General features: G+C 45.6%; 1 protein-coding gene across 2 annotated transcripts in view; it reads left to right on the top strand.

Moving 5' to 3' along the window:
* Positions 1-14,951, top strand: part of LOC147692361 (cytochrome P450 2A5-like) — a 333,458-nt gene that overhangs the window by 274,724 nt on the left and 43,783 nt on the right. The window lies entirely within an intron of this gene.

A 14,951-nucleotide genomic window follows, 5' to 3' on the forward strand; every position in this document is an offset into this window, starting at 1 on the left:
ACTCTGCAAAAGAGCCTCTTGGTGCACTGGTGGTGGGGTGATGGGATCCCCTTGTGTCCTGAGGGCCTCAGGACTAAACTGGGCTTTATCCCCCAAGCTGCAGTGCACCAGGAGCCATGTTTGCAGAGTGGTGTAAAAAGGGGCCGTGGCTCATGCCCACTCTCAGCAATCCAGGTGTGTGGGGCTTACTAGAGTTAACACAAGGGCTAGTTGGCCCACAAGGACCCTCAAGAGGCAAGGGGACTTCATCCCCCAACCAAGAGCGTGCCAGGAGGAAAACATCCTTCGGGTGAACTACCCCTCCTACTACCTCAAGTAAGTCTCACACAGCAGGATTGGTAAGTTCTCATAGCAGGCCACACCCTCTTTGGCCACCACTCTTGTGGGGGTCCTTAAGAGACAACTAGCCTACCTGTTATCTCCAGTAAGCCCCACACAGTGGGATTGCTGGAAGGTGGACACAAGTCACACCCTCTTTCTTCACCACTCAAAAACGCACCTCCTGGCAAACTACTGGTTGGGGGATGAAGTCCACTTTACTACTGAGAGACTTTGGGGGCCAAGAAGCCCTCCTGGTACCTCCTGTAAGTCCTACACAGTGGAATTCCTAAGGACTGGTTGGAGGCCCAGCCCCCTTCCACCACCACTCTGAAAACGTGACTACTAGTTAAAGAAGCATTTGCAATGTAATAGATCTCGCACTTGCTGGAGTTAGAGCTATTGGTGTTGTAAATGTAAAAGTGTTTTTACTAGTGTTGGAGTGGATTGGATATACGTTGTATGTAGTGGAAATGTGTGGTATGTTGCGCAGTGAAATTATGTTGATAGAAAGTATATGGTATTTAGTGAATAGGAATTATATAGTGTGGGATTATGTGTTATGGAGAGTAATTATGTGGTATGGTAGTTTGTGTTGTGGAGGGGTAACCTCAGCTTTAGTCTTCCTCATTTCTATAGAAGCTAAACTATAAACTCAATGAGACAAAAAAAGAAGGGACCACTGAGGAGCACTTCTGACCTTAGTCAATGGTATGAGCAGGGCCACTGGAATTATGTGACTGTTGGGCAGCACCAATTTTCCTAATTATACATTTTACGCATTTGCCATGTAATCCATCATCTGCTGCAAAATCTTGCTTCTAGCTCAAACGTTATCATAAATGCAGCGACAAGTGTTAGTGTGGTGGAAGGCCCGTTGCAAAGCTGGAATGGTCATCTGTTACTTATTGCTAACTGTGTGTGGTAATTGATACTAATGCTGCACAAACCACTCTTGCTTCTTTCTGCACCTCTCTTGCCTCTTTCTAAATTTCTCTTGCTTCGTTGTGTACCTTTTTCAATTTCCTGCACTACTTTTGCCTCTTTCTGCACATCTCTACCTCTTTTCTTCTATGCTCTCATGTTTTTTCTTCTGCTCATCTCTTGCCTCTTTCTGTACCTCTGTTGCTTCTTTATGTACGTCTCCTACCTCTTCTGGTACTATCTTCCTTCTTTTTGCACCTTGCTTGTCTCTTCCTGCATCTCTCCTGCCTCTTTCTGCACATCTGTTGCTTCTTTCTGTACCACACGTGCTTCTTTCTGCATTTCCCTTCCTTCTTTCTGCTCTTCTTTTCCTTCTTTCTGCACACCTTTTGCCTCTTTCTGCACCTCTGTTACTTCTTTCTGTACCCCTCTTCCCTTTTTCTGCACCCCTCTTCCTGCACCTGTTGCCAGTTTCTACACCTCTCTTGCCTCTTTCTGCACATCCCTTGCCTCTTTCTGTACCTCCCTTGCTTCTTTCTGCATTTCCCTTGCTTCTTTCTGCATTTCCCTTGCTTCTTTCTGTACCTCTTGTCCTTCTTTCTCCAGCCCTTTTGCCTCTTTTTGCACTTCTCTTGCCTCTTTCTGTACCTCTCTTGCCTGTTTCTGCAACTCTCTTGCCTCTTCCTGCAGTTCTCATGCCTCTTTCTGCACCTCTGTTGCCTCTTTCTGCACCTCTATTGCTTCTTTGTGCACCTCTATTTTTTCATTGTGCACCCCATTTGCCTTTTTCTGCATCCCACTTCCCTCTTTCTGCACCTCACTTGCCTCTTTCTCCACCTCACTTGCCTCTTTCTGTACTTTTCCTGTTTTCTTTTTGCATCTCACTTTCCTCTTTCTTCACTTCTCTTCTTTTCTGCAACTCTCTAGTTTCATTCTGCAACTCTCTTTTCCCTTTTATCACTTCTATTGCTTCTTTATATACCTCTGTTGCTTCTTTCAGTACTTATCTTGCCTCTTCCTGCACTTCTCTAGCCTGTTTATGCACCTCTCTTGCCCCTTTCTGCACTTCTGTTGCCTCTTTCTTCACCGCACTTGCATCTTTCAGTTTCTTCAACCCTTTTGCCTCTTTCTGCACTTCACTTCACTCTTTCTGTACCTCTCTTGTCTCTTTATGCATCCCTGTTCCCTTTTTATGCACCTCTCTTTCCTCTTGCTGCACTTATCTTGCCTGTTTCTGCACCTCTGTTGCTTCTTTACGCACCCCTATTACCTCTTTGGGCACCGCTGTTCCCACTTTGTGTATCTCTCTTGCCTCTTTCTGCAGTTCTCTTGCCTCTTTCTGCACCTGGGTTGCTGCTTTCTACACTTCTCTTGCTTTCTTTCTGCATCTCTGTTGCTTCTTTCTTCACCCCTCTTGCCTCTTTGGGCACCGCTGTTCCCACTTTGTGTATCTCTCTTGCCTCTTTCTGTAGTTCTCTTGCCTCTTTATGCACCTCACTTGCTTCTTTCTGCATTTCCCTTGCTTCTTTCTGTATTTCCCTTGCTCTCTTGATTCTTTGTGACCATTTGGCCTCTTTCTGCACCTCTGTTGCTTCTTTCTGCACTGTTCTTGCTTCTTTCTGCTCCTTTCTTGCTTATTGTTGAACCCCTCTTCCCTTTTCCTGCACCCATCCTCCCTCTTTCTGCACCTCTGTTGCCAGTTTCTGCACCCCTTTTGTCTCTTTCTACACTTTTCTTGCCTCTTTATGCACCTCACTTGTTTCTTTCTGCATTTCCCTTGCTTCTTTCTGCACCTCTTGTCCTTCGTTATGCACCACTTTTACCTCTTTCTGCACCTCTGTTGTTTCTTTCTGTACTTCTCTTGCTTCTTTCTGCACCCCTCTTCCATTTTTCTGTGCCCCTCTTCCCTCTTTCTGCATCTGTTGCCAGTTTCTATACCTCTCTTGCCTCTTTCTCTCTTTCTGTATTTCCCTTGCTTCTTTCCGCATTTCCCTAGCTTCTTTCTGCACCTCTTTTCCTTCTTTCTGCACTCCTTTTGCCTCTCTTTACACTGCTCTTGCTTCTTTCTGCATTTCTGTTGCTTCTTTCTGTACTTCTCTTGCCTATTTCTGTACCCCTCTTGCCTCTTTCTGCACCTCTGTTGCTTCTTTCTGCACTTCTCTTGCTTCTTTCGGCACCTATTGCTTCTTTGTGCACCTCTATTGCTTCTTTGTGCATCCCTTTTGCCTCTTTCTGCACCCCTCTTGCCTCTTTCTGCACCTCTCATGCCTCTTTCTGTACCCCTATTTTTTCTTTCTGCACCACTCTTGCCTGTTTCTACAAATCTATTGCCTCTTCCTGCAGTTCTCTAGCCTCTTTCTACACATCTGCTGCTTCTTTCTACACCACCATTGCTTCTTTGTGCACCGCTATTGTTTCTTTGTGCACCCCTTTTGCCTCTTTCTGCATCTCTCTTCCCATGTTCTGCACCTCATTTGCCTCTTTCTGCACCTTTCTTGCCACTTTCTTCACTTCTCTTTCTCTTTCCTGCACCTCTCTAGTTTAATTCTGCATCTCTCTTGCCTCTTTATGCACCTCTCTTGCTTCTTTATGCAGTTCTCTTGCCTCTTTCTGCACCTCACTCTCTTTTTTGTGCATTTCCTTTGCTTCATTCTGCATTTCACTTGCTTCTTTCTGCACCTCTCTTGGTTCTTTCTGTGCCACTTTTGCCTCTTTCTGCACCTCTGTTGCTTCTTTCTGTACTTATCTTGCTTCTTTTTACACCCCTCTTCCCTTTTTCTGCACCCCTCTTCCCTCTTTCTGCACCTCTGTTGCCAGTTTCTATACCTCTCTTGCCTCTTTCTGCACTTGTCTTGCCTCTTTCTGTACCCCTCTTACCTCTTTCTACACCTCTATTGCCAGTTTCTACACCTCCCTTCCCTCTTTCTGTACTTCTTGTGCCTCTTTATATACATCTCTTGCCTCTTTGTGTACTTCTACTGCCTCGTTCTGCACCTCACTTGCCTCTTTCTTAATTTTTTTCTTTTTCTGAACCTCTCTAGTTTCATTTTGTAATGTTGTTGTCTCTTTCATCACTTCCTCACCCCTTTTCGATCTTTTTGTACCCCTCATCTCTTTCTGTAACATTCTTGCCTCTCTCTACATCCCTGTTGACTCTTTCTGCACCTCTTGTCTTTCTGCACCCCTCTTGCTTCTTTCTGCACTCCTTTTGCCACTTGCTGCATCTCTGTTGCTTTTTTCTGCATTTCCCTTGCTTCTTTCTGAACCTCTCTTGCTTCTTTCTGCTTCCCTTTGACCTCTTTCTGCACCACTGTTGCTTCTTTATGCCCTGTTCTTGCTTCTTTTTGCACCTATCTTGCTTCTTTCTGTGTCCCTTTGGCCTCTTTCTGCACCTCTGTTGCTTATTTATGCACTGCTCTTGCTTCTCTCCACACCTCACTTGCCTCTCTTTTTACTTCTCTCTTTTTTCTGCACCTCTCTAATTTCATTCTACAACTTTCTTGTCTCTTTCATCACTTTGATTGCTTCTTTCTATACCTCTGTTGCTACTTTCAATACTTCTCTTACCTCTTTCTACACTTCTCTAGCCTGTGTATGCACCTCTCTTGCATTTTTCTGCACCTCTCTCGCCTCTTTCTTCACCGCACTTGCATCTTTCTTCAACCCTTTTCCCTCTTTCTATATCTCTCTTGCCTCTTTCAGCACCTCTCCGCCAGTTTCTATACCTCTCTTGCCTCTTTCTGCACTTCTCTTGCCTCATTCTGCACCTCACTTGCTTCTTTCTGCATTTCCCTTGCTTCCTTCTGCATTTCCCTTGCATCTTTATGCACCTCTGTTACTTCTTTCTTCACTACTTTTGCCTCTTTTTGCACTTCTCTTGCCTCTTTCTGCATTTCTGTTGCTTCCTATTGCACTTCTCTTGCTTCTTTCTACACCTCTGTTGCTTCTTTCTACACTTCTCTTGCTTCTTTCTGCACCTCTCTTGCCTCTTTCCGCACCTCTCTTGCTTCTTTCTGGGGCAACATACTTTACCACGAATCTTTTACAACGTGGTACCGTTACCACCCAGGTTTTACAACGAAAGTTGTTAAAACGACTTGCTCTGGAGGGCGCTGTAGGAAAGGGGAATAGTTTAATTTACTATCCAACACCTTCCCTACTATCCAGAGGGACTGGAGTTGGAATAGTAAATTAAACTATTCCACTATCCAGCGCCCCCCAACGCAAGTCGTTGTAACGACTTGCGTTGTAAAACCTGCGTTGTAACGGTACGCGTGGTAATACCACGCGTTATAACAACATATATCCTTCTTTCTGCACCCCTTTTGCCTCTTTCTGTACATATCTTGCCTCTTTCTTCATTTTTATCTTTTTCTGCACCTCTCTAGTTTCATTCTGCAACGTTCTTGTCTTTCATCCCTTCTTCACTCCTTTTCCCTCTTTTTGCACCCCTTATCCCTCTTTCTGTACCATTCTTGCCTCTCTCTACATCCCTGTTCCCTCTTTCTGCACCTCTCTTGCTTCTTTCTGTACCCCCTTTGCCTCTTTCTGCACCTCTGTTGCTTCTTTCTGCATTTCCCTTGCTTCTTTCTGAACCTCTCTTGCTACTTTCTGCATCCCTTTGACCTCTTTCTGCACCTCTGCTGCTTCTTTATGCCCAGCTCTTGCTTATTTCTGCACCTCTCTTGCTTCTTTCTGCATCCCTTTGACCTCTTTCTGCACCTCTGTTGTTCTTTATGTACTTCTCTTGCTTCTTTCTGTACCTCACTTGCCTTTTTCTTTACTTCTCTCTTTTTTCTGGACCTCTTGTCTATTTCTGCACCCCTATTTACTATTTCTTCACCTCTCTTGCCTGTTTCTGCAACTCTCTTGCTTCTCTCTGCACCTCTCTTGACTCTGTCTGTACTTCTCCTGCCTCTTTCTGCACCCCACTTGCCTCTTTCTTAACTCCTCTTTCTTTTTCCTATACCTCTCTAGTTTCATTCTTCAACTTTCTTGTCTCTTTCATCACTTCCACTGCTTCTTTGTATACCTCTGTTGCTTCTTTCAGTACTTCTCTTACATCTTTCTACACTTCTCTAGCCTGTGTATGCACCTCTCTTGCCTTTTTCTGCACCTCTCTTGCCTCTTTCTTCACTGCAATTGCATCTTTCTTCATCCCCTTTCCCTCTTTCTGTATCTCTCTTGCCTCTTTCAGCACCTCTGCTGCCAGTTTCTATACCTCTCTTGCCTCTTTCTGCACTTCTCTTGCCTCATTCTGCACCTCACTTGTTTCTTGCTGCATTTCCCTTGCTATTTTCCGCATTTCCCTTGCTTCTTTCTGCATTTCCCTTGCATCTTTATGCACCTCTGTTCCTTCTTTCTTCACCACTGTTGCCTCTTTTTGCACTTCTCTTGCCTTTTTCTGCATTTCTGTTGCTTCTTATTGCACTTCTCTTGCCTCTTTCTACACCTCCGTTGCTTCTTTCTACACTTCTTTTGCTTTTTTCTGCACCTCTATTGCTTCTTTGTGCACCTCTATTGTTTCTTTGTGTACCCCTCATGCCTCTTTCTGTCCCCTCTTCCCCTCTTTTTGTACCTCTGTTGCCAATTTTTAACACCTCTCTTGCCTCTTTCCGCACCTCTGTCGCTTCTTTCTGCATTTCCCTTGCTTCTTTCTGAAACTTTCTTGCTTCTTTCTACGTCCCTTTGACCTCTTTCTGTACCTCTGTTGCTTCTTTAGGCACTGCTTTTGCTTGTTTCTGCACTGTTCTTGCTTCTTGTTGCACCCCTCTTCCCCTTTCCTGCACCCATCCGCCCTCTTTCTACACCTCTGATGCCAGTTTCAACATCTCTCTTGCCAGTTTTTGCACCCCTCTTGTCTCTTTCTGCACTTTTCTTGCCTCTTTATGCACCTCACTTGTTTCTTCCTGCATTTCCCTTGCTTCTTTCTGGACCTCTTGTCCTTCTTTATGCACCACTTTGACCTCTTGCTTCTTTCTGCGTCCCTTTGACCTCTTTCTGTACCTCTGTTGCTTCTTTATGCACTGCTCTTGCTTCTTTCTACACCTCACTTGCCTCTTTCTTCACTCCTCTTTCTTTTTTCTGCACCTCTCTAGTTTCATTTTGCAACTATCCTGTCTCTTTAATCACTTCTATTGCTTCTTTCTATACCTCTGTTGCTTCTGTCAGTACTTCTTTTGCCTCTTTCTGCTCTCCTTTTGCCTGTTTATGCACCTCTCTTGCCTCTTTCTGCACCTCTCTTGCCTCTTTCTTCACCACACTTACAACTTTCTTCATCCCTTTTGTCTTTTTCTGCACCCCTGTAATGACCGGATTCTCTGACTTTGAAGTACCCACTCACCTAGATGCAACCAACCCGGCCAAAACGTAACACCATCCCTCCCCGGATCCTATTTACAACAGTTCCTGAGTACTTACCCGGGAATGGGGAATTCGCAATATACAAGCTTATACCATCAAAAACACTGCTAGATCTAAGGGATTACTAAGAATAGTCAATAATAACTACCGAATTCCATGTCTCATCCTATGATCTCACCTTACAGCCCCGCGACAATCTGGCCCGGGCTATTCTACCCTCCTTCTCATAACGGAGAGCAGCCCAATCTACCACACCAACCACAATTGGTGTTCTCATTAATGCCCTATCTTGAGCGATCCCACTACACACCATCCACAATTGGTGTTCTAATTAATGCCCTATCTTGAGCAATCTCATTACACACCAATCACAATTGGTGTTCTCATTAACGCCCTATCTTGAGCGATCTCACTGTCCTATTAATACCTTCTGCTCTCTCTCTATTGGGAGGTTCCTAAGTACCTAATATTTACTGGGAGTATCGTCTCTCTTATATGAATTATTATCCCTCATGTGATAGATAGGAGATCCGATCCTCTCACACAAGAACTGCCAAATTGTTACACTTAAGAATTATTCCCTGACATAAAAATTACATCATTCTCCCGCATCAGTTACCCCTGGGAAGGGAATCACCCATCCTTCCATACGCTGGCATCTGGCTGTAAAGAAAGGTCCGCTTTATCATAGAAACAATACTCAAATATATATATTCGTTACAAACTGGGGTCCCTTTATTACACAATAACAGACAAAGAAAACATTGTATTATAAAGTCACTATAATACCTAGCAATCTAAGCATAGCCTGAAAAGTAAAGGAAAGAGTTAGTATATTTGCACACTATAATAGCAGGACAGACTTCACCTTATAATTACGGAGTCCGGTTCTAGCTGTCATCTGGGTCCCTCTCTCGTCTGTGCCTTGGCTCATCTCAGATTCTACTCTGCATCCACGGATACACGTCTGCACCGTTATGCTCCTTCAAAGCACTGGAACCCTTCTCTCTTCTTCTAGAGAGGTCACAACACTCCTGAGGCGAAAAGCCGGGAGTTCGCTCATCTGTTTTTAAAATTGTTTTTTAACAAATCTTGTGTTTATCTGTTGGCACTTCTCCCCTGAGCACTCCCCCCACCTCACCTGCATCTGAATTCCCCGCCCAGCGGATGTAAGCGCTGCCGGGGGTCGGAGTTCTTTTTGCCGCCATTCTCGTCAAGACCACAGGCCACGCCCATGGCCGTGAGGCCACGCCCCCTCCTGGACCCTACTTAAGGCGCGCTGACTAAAAGCCCGCATTAGAGGTCACAACACTCCTGAGGCGAAAAGCCGGGAGTTCGCTCGTCTGTTTTTAAAATTGTTTTTTAACAAATCTTGTGTTTATCTGTTGGCACTTCCCCCCTGAGCACTCCCCCACCTCACCTGCATCTGAATTCCCCGCTCAGCCGATGTAAGCGCTGCCGCGGGTCGGAGTTCTTTTTGCTGACATTCTCGTCAAGACCACAGGCCACGCCCACGGCCGTGAGGCCACGCCCCTTCCTGGACCCTACTTAAGGCGCGCTGACTAAAAGCCCGCATTAGAGGTCACAACACTCCTGAGGCGAAAAGCCGGGAGTTCGCTCGTCTGTTTTTAAAATAGTTTTTTAACAAATCTTGTGTTTATCTGTTGGCACTTCCCCCCTGAGCACTCCCCCACCTCACCTGCATCTGAATTCCCCGCGCAGCTGATGTAAGCGCTGCCGCGGGTCTGAGTTCTTTTTGCCGCCATTCTCGTCAAGACCACAGGCCACGCTCACGGCCGTGAGGCCACGCCCCCTCTCCTTCATTCTAACAATGTGCCTCCCCCAGACGCGCAGCAGACGCGCGCAGCGGACGTGCTGTCAGCGCGCCGAAGGCACTCCAAAGGCAAGCCCGTCTGCGCCCGTCCGCACCTCGCCCGTGCCCAGTGCCACCCCCCCGGGCAAAAAACTTAGCTATACAAGGGAAGCCCTACTGATGCTAAAACCCGGCCCATCGTCCTGCACTCAACTACTTGATATGACGACCTGGGTAGGATCTTGGAGTTGTAGACTCTGCAGGCACAGTTTTGGCCCTAACAATCAAGCTAGAACTCAGCCACCAATACAAGTAAGAAGCCTACGCTGCGGGCTGATTAATGTTAGGTCCATGGGAAAGCACGCCGCACATGTTTTTGATTTAATAATGGAAAAGAAGCTAGACTGCCTCTTTATGACTGAAACATGGTTGACACCTAACAGTAACCCCGATATAACAAACTCCCTCCCCCAGGATACCTAATCTCTAGAGAGGATAGACCAATTCAGAGGGGTGGAGGTATTCCTATTGCCTACCGTGATACCCTGAACTGCCAAACTTTCACCATACCTGGCCTCAAAGGGGCAGAAAATGTTGGCTTTGCGCTAAAAGTACACGACTCCTTCACCTTTTCATGGGCACTATTATACCGGCCACCTGGTACACACACAGACTTCATGAACAGCATCGTTGAAGCTGTAGGCAACCTATCCCTCAAATCAGCCAACTTTACCCTCCTGGGAGAAGCCAACATACACCTAGACGCCCATTCAGATCAGGCCACAATCTGCTTCACTGATACTATGAATGTCTTAGGCCTAAAAATTCTTACCACCTATGCCACACACAAGGCAGGACACATCCTTGATTGTATCTGCTCCAATATCGAAGCACTCAAGGTAGACACTCCACAAACATTAACCTGGACAGACCATAGCTATGTCCGGTTCGAATTCCCAGTGACAGTCAACACTCGGACCAATAAAGCTAACAAAGTCCTAGGGCCTGCCCTGGTAGTGCCCTGCTAGAAAGATCTGATTGGGCAGTCGGACTTTCTGACAAGAGCAGCTAGATCTAGACCGACTCCCGATAAAGACAGCCAGTCCTTCAGTAAATGGATCAACACACTCATCAAGGGCCAGGAGTCTGTCCCTCCCTGCCTGAGGACCAGGAGAAAACAGACACCCACCGCCCCCTGGTTCTCCCCCACCTTAAAAGTGGAACAAAGGAAGGTTAGGGCGCTCGAACGGAGGTGGTGCCTTAACTACACAGATCTTGACCAAACCATTTATGAAATCACCCGTCGCCACTATCATGGTTTGATTAAAACAGCCAAAAGGGAATACTATACAGAAGCCATAAATAAAAGCAATAACAAACAGAAAGAAATCTTCAACATTGTAAACACCTTCACTAACCCCAAAACCATGCAGAAAGACATCCCCCCCTCTCAGATCCTCTGCGACACCATCGCAGACTTCTTTGAGGGTAAAATCTTAACGCTGTCCAATGACTTCCCTCAACCTCAAAACCATGAGGAAAGCCCGGCAACAATACCAGCGTAAAAACACATACCCTGACCTCCTTTCAACATGTCAGCCAAGAAGAATCCCAGATGGAAATCCTCAAAATTAAATCAGGCTCCCCTTTCGACCCCTGCCCCCCGTTGGTTCTTCACACATTAATAGAGATTGCCAACCCATTTGTTAACAGCATCATAAACTCCTCACTTAACCGAGGTCTGATCCCCGAAGAATGGAAACTCGCAGCAGTAAAACCCTTGCAAAAAAAATCACTATCGGATCCCACTACTCTCACAAATCTTCGTCCCATTTCCCTACTCCCGGCCTTCTGCAAACATACGGAAAAGGCAGTCAATAAACAACTTACCGCTTTTTTGGAAGCCAATAACATCTGGCATCCCAACCAAGCAGGTTTCAGATCCCAACCCTTAATCGAATCAGCCCTAATCTTCCCCTCTGAAACCCTCCCCGCAGCACTAGATCAGGGAAAGAAAGCAGTCCTGGTTCTGTTAGACCTGTCCGTGGCGTTTGACACGGTGTCCCATACCATTCTGATAGACCGTCTAGCCGCGGCAGGAATTGCCGGAACGGTGCTGAGCTGGATAAAAAGCTTCCTAACGAATAGGAGACAAGTGGTGGTCTTAGGACAGTACAGGTCAGAAGAAAAGTTAGTAGGCTCTGGAGTTCCCCAGGGCTCATGTCTGAGCCCTACGCTCTTCAATATATATATGGCCCCACTGATCGCCCTCATCTCATCCTTTGGGATAGATACCATCGCATACGCGGATGATACACAGCTCATTCTGGTTATGGAAGATGACACCTGTGAAGCCGAAACAAAGCTCCAAAACTGCCTTACTGCCACGTTCAAATGGATGGACCTAAACCATCTCAAGTGCAATACTGGGAAAACTGAGATCCTACCCTTCGGTAAAGGAAATACCTTCAACCGCACATCTTGGTGGCCAGAGGACGCTATTGCCCCCCCCCCCCCAAGTACTGCCTCCTCAGTCCGTAACCTAGGGATCAAATTTGACTCCTCCCTGAGCTTCAAACAGCAGGCCACGGCCGTAGCAAGGACCTGCTTTGGCATGAAAGGGCTCAGGAAATTTTTTGACCTGATTCCCATCTCCGCAAGGAAAACAGTCGCAGTAGCCCTCATAACCTCCCGCATCGACTACTGCAACAGTCTATATGCAGGGACCAATGGAGAAGTCTGCCACAAACATCAAATGGTGCAACCTACTGCAGACAGATTAGTGTTAGGATGGAAAAGGAGAACCTCGGCCACAGCAGCAATGAACATCCTACATTGGCTGCCCATCTACAAAAGGGTGCTCTTTAAAATCCTAATGATCACTTTCAGGGCTTTCAACGGAAAGGGACCCAACTACATACTAAGAATGTTCAAACACCACACCCCCACACGTCTCAGATCTCAAGGGGCCAATCTTCTCACCATCCCTAACTTCAGACTCAAGACTAAAGGAGGAAAATCCCTGGCAGTACTAGGCTCCAAAGCCTGGAACACTCTCCCTCATCGTCTCCGTCAAATCCCCACAGAATAAATTTTCAGAAAAACCCTCAAAACTTGGATCTTCACCCTTTCCGAAGAACAATGTAAAAACCTTGTCTAGACTTTCCCCCCTCCCCCACCACGCCTACCAGACGTCTGAATTTCTGACTCTCTTTCTACAGCGCAAAGACGCTCCCTGGAGTGCAGCCTGCGCTTTACAAAAACCCATTACATTACATTACATTCTACTCTGTTTCTCAGCTCTGCACCGATCACTTTGCACTGACTTCCTCTCTCCCACGAACTGTCTTCACCTCCAGACTTCAATCTAATGATATAGTTTCAGCCGCTCTAAAAACCATCCGTTCAACTAACTTCTTCACTCTGATTCTTCTAACTCCGACGTCTAACTAGCTCCAACTGCTCTAACAGACTGACTCACGATATAACTTCAGTCTCTCCAAAAGATCAGCCTTCGATCGTTCCAAACTCCTTCTGTCAACTGCCTGCTCCTGTTCTCTACACCTCGATAATATAAAGAGCTCTTCGTTCATGGAAATTTCCAGACAGTAACCTGCCGCCCATCAGACTCCTGTACCAGGCTCCGGGCCTCCGACGCTCCCACAGTGGCCAGCTGCTGTTTCGTCTTAAACCCGAGCTCTGCTTACATTCCTCCGATAAGGGCCAGCCAGCTCTGACCGGTTCCTCCCCAGTGAACAACAGCTCATAACTAAAACATCACTCTTGACCTACAAGCGCCTCGAGCAGCTGAGGCAGGAAGAAAAATGGAGTCTCTCTTGTAGGCCCGAAAAAGGTGAAAGAGCAGCATAGCTCTATCAAAATACATAAGCAAGCCCTACCAATAGGTAATATGATGTCAGAAATAAAGGATGTACCCTCTAATATAGGCCTTCAGGCCTGAAAGTGATGAAAGGGCATATTATTATGCCAAAGTCAGTAGGCTAACCCTAAGAATAGGCCGAGAATAGGGATCTATAGACTATACTAAGATGGTAGTAGACTGAAGTCACCATCACTCAGAAATAGGACAAAATATCCGGTCACTACATTCCACCCTTGACTTTTGTCGACTAACATCTGTCAAACTGAGCGAACATCTGATGAAGAATGATAAGAAACAAAACTAACAGACCTAGACATAATGTGTGGTCTTAAAATTTTAATCAAGGAAGGGACACATTGAATACAACAACAAATAGCAACTAAAATACACATAGCAATCAAGACACCCCCAACACTTGACGCAGGGAGTGCAAATCAGGCAACTGGATGGATCTGGAATGGTCCGATAAATTAAAACAAGAAAGGCCCTCAAAATCTGAGCAGTCATGACCATGTTTAAGTAAAAGGTAATCTATTGCAGCTCTATTTTGTAAAATGGCTCTACGCTCACCTTGAGCATCTAATAATAGGTCAGATAAAACAACAGAAGTATGGTTAATAGACTTAACCATCCAGCAAGCCATTTTTCCGATTGATTTAGCATTGTATAAAGATAATGCAGGAACACCTAAAATAGAAAAAGCTAAACTAAGATACTCAGATTCAGAGAATAAATGTAATGAGGAATCACAATTGGCTTTCAAGGATGGGGCATCACGTGTAGTTCGGGAAATTATATTAGGGTGTGAAGAAAACATTAATAAACTCAATCTGGTAATAGCACAAGGACCTCCAGTAATATTTGCAAGAATATAGGGCCAAGACGAATTGCCACATGAAAATATCCATCCAGAAGGTAATAGCACCATACATCTACACATACGTCTACAAGTCATATTATTTCTAACAGAAGCACATGATTTAGATAGTCTTTCAAAACATAGAGTTCTTTCATGGGCAGTAAATGAAGTGGCATTTTTCGGTCTTAATTGAACGCACTGGCATATGATTTTAGGATCACAGGTCATGAAAAAGCAAAGATCACCCTGGGTAATATTGTAGGTTATTATTTGGGAATTCAAAGGGGGCTGTAAACCAGGCAAAACCGTGCATAGAGCACAGTAATCATAGGCCGCAAAATCACTAAAAATTACATTGGGATGAGCATTTGATAGATTAAAAATATGGGCAAGTGTCTCCATGGAAGCTGGGACAGCAACCAAACAGGTCGCTAAAATATCAGTCACTGAGTGCATAGGGGTCAAACAGAAGTGATTAGAGTTAGTTAGTCTCCTGGCTAGAGACGTCCAAAAATTGGATGACGAATCCCACGACGCAGAAGAACGACATCTTCGGTCCAAGGAATTATTCCAGTCCTGGGGGCTCTCCCGTCTCCCGGCGCAGCAAGCCAAAAGGAGTCCAGCGACGACACTTCCGACAGCAGCAGTCAAAATGATGGTCTAGGAGAACGGGATCAAATACAGGTATTATTCATTCTCGCAAATAACATTTATCAGCTGGGACTGCTTCCCAGCTATCTTGCCCTGGCCACATCACTAGGACAGGATTGTCCTGACCGGTTACCATTATT

This window comes from Lissotriton vulgaris, chromosome 9, assembly GCF_964263255.1.
Source record: "Lissotriton vulgaris chromosome 9, aLisVul1.2, whole genome shotgun sequence".
In the NCBI taxonomy this organism is placed as follows: Eukaryota; Metazoa; Chordata; class Amphibia; order Caudata; family Salamandridae; genus Lissotriton; species Lissotriton vulgaris.